We start from the raw sequence: 7,175 nt of genomic DNA, 5'->3' as shown, positions 1-7,175 counted from the left end.
TTCATAAAAATTCATGATCTTGTCAGTCTGTTGGACGGGGGGGTGGGGGGATCCATAACCAATGTAACTTACGCTGGCATGAAACGAAACGGAACTTATGAAACGAAACTTAACATGCTTTCAACGTCTGACTCCAGACTTCTATTCCTCTCGTATACACTGAATCTTAAATTTTAAATCTTAAATCCTAAATTTTCACATATTCTAACCTGTAACCACTGGACCCCTTCCACTTCTCTACAGCCCCCCCCCCCCCCACAAATGCAGGACCCCATGAATTGGTCATGTTTACCCCTCCTTAACGGCGCTCCAGGTTACATGTTTCGTCTTCAACGGGCTCCTTCGTACATATATAACCTATATCAATATGTGTTACATATTTCAGTAAGTATTTGTAAGTACTTAAAGCAGCAAATGACTTTCATCACTAATTGTTTTTCTAATTTGTAAAATCCGAGTGATAGCCTAATTATCACTAATCCATTAGTATTTCCATGTTTACGCACCTAAATCACTTCCCTCACAGTGAACAACTTTGAAGATGACTCCATCACAAGCAGTCTGTTTGTTTACATTCCAAACCAATACGCCACTCGGGCCTTTTCAGAATGCATGCAAAGTGTATTGCAGGATCAGAATTCCACACAGCTGCAGTGTCCGCTACCAGGCCAGAAGAAATGGAAGGAATCCTACTATACTGGATGTTCTGTGCGTCTTTGTCCGACGCGTGTCCAACGTGTGTTGGAGCACGGGAGGACGTACGGGTGCAATGCCACTGTTACACCACGGGAGGGCACTATCGTACAATGGCACCACGGGTACAATGCCACTAGTCACTGTAAAGCGGGATACACACTTAAAGATAATCGGGCTGTTTTTGTCCCAATTTTCCCCCTTCCCAACTAACAACGGCAAACACCAGACTATTTTATGTTTTATAAGATTATCCTTTAAGATCATCCTGTGGTCTAAGGTGTGTTAAGAGTGAATTTGTCCCAATAATTGGCTCCAAAATGGTTTGGGGCCGACAATCATAAGTATTAAACTTGTTTAATATTTACGACCAAAAATCTTCGTGTTTGGGGAAAGCCGACGACTCCCAAACAGAGTCCTGCACAGGTCCAATTTTTCAAACCCGCCGATACCCACATAGATCAGACACCCAACCCAACCCATGATTAAACACATTGTCTACAAAGTAACTCACTTTTAAGGGCTTTACTTTTTGGCTAAAATGCACAACATCAATAAATCTCTAATATATGACGTCTGTGGCTCAATGTAAACAGGAGGTGAAGCTCACTTCAAAATGAAACAAAGTGGCTGTGGATCAACCACGGTGAAATTATGCGATCATTACATCATCATTAAATGTTCTGCAAAAATGTTTTCATCCGTAAATTTTTATTTTTTCACTTCCTTGTCCACTATCCACCACATTTCGTTTAATTTTACCTGTGCCCGTACCGGCGAAAACTCTACTTTTTTTTTTTTTACCCATTTTTGCAGGTTATACCGTCAGGTACCCAACCTAGTGCAGGACTCTGCTCTCAAGTCATGCTATGTTTGTTCTTCTTCATTTTTGTTAGATCACTTCTGATCACACGAGATGGCTTGGAGGACTAGATTCTAGATCGGTGGTGAAACAGAATCATTATGTGTGCGGTGTGCTGTGTTGAGATTATCAGAGCAAACCACACACAGTACGATCAAAACTGTTCAATGCTTGATTTTTTGTCTTCATGTGTGGGGTCTGTAACAAATAAAAACTCTCTTGTGATTTAGAAAATCCTTATGTGTGTACCCCACTTAAGTCAGTTGTTGTCTTATAATACCAGTGTGCAGTCATGAAAAACAATACTTAGACATCAGTTTCATGGCATTTTCGTGATATGTTATTGTGCAGGCTTATCATACATGCTTCACAAGCATACAGGGTATGATAAGCCTACACAATGATATATTCTGAAAATACCATGGAACTGATGTCTAAGTGTTCTTCATGATCACACACCCTGTATTATAAGATGACAGTTGACTTACTGTGATTCCTTCCATTTCTTCTGACCTGGTAGTGGACACGGTTTCTCCATGTTTGTTGTTGCTGTGGCTGCATGGAATTCTCATTCCCACAATGCACTTTGTGAAAATATTTTCCAAAAAGGCCCAAGTGACATATAGGTTTGGTATGTAAACAAACGGACTGCTTGTGATGGAGTCATCTTCGAAGTTGTTCACCAAGAGAGAAGGGATTTAGGTGCGTAAGCACGGAAAGACTAATGTATTAAAGATAATTAGGCTATCACTTGGGTTTTACAAATTTGAAGAAGAATTAGCGATGAAAGTCATACGCTGCTTTAAACATAGTTTAAACATAGATGATGATTGCATAAAATAAAATTTTTTAACAAAAATATCTTAAAATGTGCTCGTTAACACTGTTTCATCAAAATGGCACTGATTTTGACAAGGTTTACGCCAAAGTGCTTAACATGAACAGGAAATTCACTTAAATTTGCCTATGATGTGTTAAATAACATATTAAGCTACACTGATGTCAAAATTTTGGAAAATATATTGGAAACATTTGGACTTATTGACACAGATTTAAAATAACATGGTTTCAATGGGCATAGTGATATGGTTTCAATTCTTGATCCTATTATGATGTAAGGACCAAAGTGTCTAAAAAAGAAGTCAAATATTTTTAATACAGGCATTCATTATACATCGCAGTAATGACATAACAAATGAGTACATACAGAATAGGGAAAAAGAAATTTTGATTTTTCTCAGAGATGTGGATGACCCTATAGTTTTACACAGACGGAGAAGGTCACCTCCATGGGGTCTATCTTGTTATCTCTCCATATTTCGAAAGTACTTCACTCTTTTTTCTTCTACTTAAAAAGTCCAGATTCTTCTGCAGCCACCAGGGTGAGGGCAATCTACATCCTCACCACTAGATGCCACTAAAGACTACACATTGAACTTGAATATCAATAACAAGATGCAATTCCACCCTGGTATCTGTCAGTGCCAAACTGTTCCAAAACCCACAGCTTACAAGTGAAGATTGTGATCTTGGTGTGCCAAAGTACTTTATGAACAACTTACATATGTTTTCAACAGCAACATTTCAGTAACTTGGAAATTATGCAAATTGTCATTGATTACTTGGCTTTGTTGAATTCTTGATTCTGATTGGACAATGATGACCACTTGGTGGTAACGTACGTTTTTATTAGTAGATGCAATAAAATATTTTTCTAAAGCAAACATTTTTTGTATCTTTTCTCATATTATTGGCAAATTATTGAGGTTTTTAGGAAATGGCTGTGAAAAGAAACTATTGTTAATGGTTATCATTGTCCATGATGATAACCCTATTGTTGTTCTCTGCACCTTACCTGTTATTTATAAATCTTGACATTAAACAGTTGGTATTATGTGTATCACAAATCTAAATAGATATGCAATTTGGTTGCATATGAAGGTAAGCTCTGTGAGACAGTAAAAGGTTAAAGGCAGATAATCAAAATCTCATTCACTTATTTAGCTCACAGTTATAGCCTAAAGGAAGCTGCTTTTAGACACTATTAATAGTCACTAAGGCAGCGATCAAACAGATCATTAACAGTAGAGAAGCCACAGTGACATACAGCCTTCAAACTTCACACTGAAATGAAAGCAAAGCATGTTGTGGATGATGTCATTGTAAACCTCTGCTTTATACTGAGAGGAGGATGACTGGATGTTTCTATTAAAGGTCTTGTGTGATGTGATCTAAGTTCTTTCAACAGTGCCAGTCCTATTGAAAAACTGGGTCAATGAAGCTATTTTTAGTAGCCATCGCACACCCGTTTTTACAAACAAGCATTTCCAGATGAAACGTCACCCAGCTACATTGAACTAACATTCAGGGGAAATCAAGGTGCTCGTCTTCCTGGTAAATGGGGTGAACTATTTATCTGGTTTCAAACCTCACCTCCCTATAGAGATCAGAAACTGCGTGAGGGCATGAAATGACTGGGAGGTGGGGGCTCTGCCTCCTGGATTGGCTTTGATAAACTGGGGACTTGTAAGATTTGTAGGACTCTCTGTTCTAAAGTGGGCTTCTGTTTCATCCTCTCCGATTCTCCAATGCCTGCGTGGCTACCTTGTTGTAATTCCTCCTCATTTTCCGGGTTTCTCTCTTATTGCCTTTCATTCCCAAAGAAAACACTTGAAAAGGAAGTGTTTGCTGCCGTCTCTTCTGTTAGAAGTGACACTGTGGGCGATGATGTGATGGAGGCGTACCAGAGAAATCATCTTCACTTGCACCTTACGGGTTTAATGCGCTCCGATCATTGCCACACAAAAGTTTGTCAACTAAACAGAGCGTGAGCCAACAGTCAAACTGTGTGAGCACTGAGCAAAACTTATTCAGCATCTACATGCAAGGGATGAACAAAAAATGAAGCAGGCATGTTTAAATATTGTATTCTGCTAATGATGGTGGAGATGCAGTGAATTACTGATTGTCTTGCAATCAAGCTCAATAAATCACATGAGGCTGTTCACTGCCCCAACAAACAGCAAGAGAACGTCACTAGAGCAGAAAGCGATTTTGCGGCAGAGCAGAAAATGCACCGTATTCCTACAGGCATTGCATGACAAATCTGTGAACTTGTACAAAGTAGAGGTGGAGCATTGTTTGTAGGAATTCCTAAATGGCTGCTTTACCTCAGGCAAACCAGACACAAAGGAAACACAAGCAAATTAATTTTGGCCTTTGACAGAAGTTCTACTGTGATGCTGATGCATAAAGAAAACATTGGCAGTCTGCATAGGAGGATTTTTACAGACCATTGGTGTTGTGCACCTGAGTTTCCCAGAGGACTGCATGTCACCGACCTCTCGGACCGGCCGTAATTTAACCAGAAGGGAAATCACTATTTGTACCAGCAGAGCAGCAGTGTGCTAATGATTTCACTTTCATCCTTCCAGTTAAATGACAGAGGCTACATGTTTCCAGGAAATCCCTCTAATATTACTCACTTTGAGTGAAACTGGTATGATGTAATAACCAGTAAACCTCAGGACTGGTAGACTAGTTTCACATTTCTGTTCTAAGAAGTGTGAGGGAAAAAAAACTGCTGATACTCATTTTGAAGAAATCAAAGTCTAACATCAAGATTCTACTTTCTTTTTATTGATGTTATGTAATATTAACTGAGCATGGACACTGACGAAAGTCAAAAATATACTGCCTTGCTCAAAGGCAGCAGTTAAGAATAAATGTGCTACTTGCCACCTTTAATTCATCAGCTCCAATCTGGCTTTCATCCTCCTGTTAGTACCACATATCAAAGCAGTCATTTTCTGGCACCTTTTCAGTGCCAGTCTCACTCTCAGCTCAAGGCTAAAGTACTCAGATGAGTCAGAAACATCCCGATTTATGATGAATTCTATGATATGTGATCGGTGCTTTCTGCTGCATGGATGGGCCAAGTGGGAGCAGTCAGTGTGTCCAGGGTGACACAGTATGTCACAGAGAAACAGTTTGGATTGGTAATGACATCTGCCAGGAGGGCTTGTCTGTTTTACAGTCAGAGGTGATGTGAGAAAGAAGAGACAGAATCAGGATGGCATGAGAGGACAGCAAGAGAGCAAAGGCATGTTGACATAAACACAGTATTCTCCAGTGTGTGGTAAGCTGCAGTGATAGCATGTTTATTAATCAAACTACATTCACTGCGTGGTTGTTGGCTGATAAGTAGAACTTGCCTGGTGAGTTAATACATGTTAAACATGTTGTAATCACACGTGTAGAACATGAATGTGATCCCAGTAGCCCCGTTCTCCATGCGCTGCCTCAGTCTTTGTCATCACTGGAACAACACTGCCACTTAGTGGCTTTATTATCCTCCCTTTGCACAAAGAGTCATTCTAAGGTTCTCTCTTAAGCACACTCATACAGCTCTTAGCCTTATGTGGTATTTGCTCCATACGTGAACTCATGAGGATCACTAGAGGTTTAACCCCATGGGGAAAAACACTTTGCAGGCTTAAATGAAGGGCATCAGGAAGGAAGGGAGGGAGAAAGTCCTGTTTGAAGTACTGGGTACGTCATCCGACTATTAAGATGTAACAACGGGGTACTGTATATATTATATTTTTCCCATTGTTGCACCATCTGCTAATTATCTTAGTAAACACCCAGAGGTAGTTAGCTTTACAAAGACCAAATGTAGAAGAAAAGAGCTGAGGTGACCAAAAACGTCACTGCATCTGGCTCCTGATGGTCAAAACTACTGAAAAAAAAAGGAGCTGAGACATGGAGGTGACTAAAAATACAATATGTAACAAAGTGAAGAAATGTACAGTATTCCAGTGTATAATTTTTTGGAATCACATGGTATGAAATTGATGAATGTTTGTCAGCAGCGAGTAATTCAAGTGATCTGAGAGGAAACATGACATCTGCCTTCACATGGCTTTGTTCTCAGGCTGCAGAGAATCTACACTGTGAGGTGAGATTGCAAGTGATCATAGGTGTGTTGAGACAGATAGTGGGGTTAAGTATGTCACTGATAGCTGTAAATAGTAATTTAGTATTTAAGATTTTGTCAGGTGCAATATTTATATTTGTTGTTTTGATTTGGACTGAGAGGAGAGAGCGGCAGAGAGAAGACAAGTATTTCCAAATTGTTAAATTATTATTTTCCCCCTTAATTTCTGTCTCTTGTTGATTTTTATTACCATTATTATAATTATTTATTCATTTTTTAAACAAATTGTAGTGAACCTTAAGGTATTAGCATCTTATATAATGGCCTCAGTTTACAACAGCAGTACAAGCTAATGTTAGCTTAGAAATGGAGTAAGCTAACAAACACCATAATGTTGCATATATAAACAAATATAAATTCTAATGCAGGTATACAGCTTTTCCATTCATTTTCAGTCTTTATAAATCTTCAGTTTATAACATTCACACCGGTATGTGTCCTAATTTGTAGTTTATGTTGTAATCAGTTGTGTTGGGAGCCATTTGTTGAACTGATGTTGAAATGTGGCTTTAAACAACACAACTTTGAGAATACAGTTTACTTGTTGCTCTTTAAACACAACGACCCCAGTTGCACTCAGCTGTTGTTTTGAACTCTACATATGAACCTATGAACCATAAG

Source organism: Sphaeramia orbicularis, chromosome 4 (assembly GCF_902148855.1).
Source record: "Sphaeramia orbicularis chromosome 4, fSphaOr1.1, whole genome shotgun sequence".
NCBI lineage: Eukaryota > Metazoa > Chordata > Actinopteri > Kurtiformes > Apogonidae > Sphaeramia > Sphaeramia orbicularis.
The sequence above is the reverse complement of the archived record's forward strand: the minus strand, read 5'-3'. Positions refer to the sequence as shown.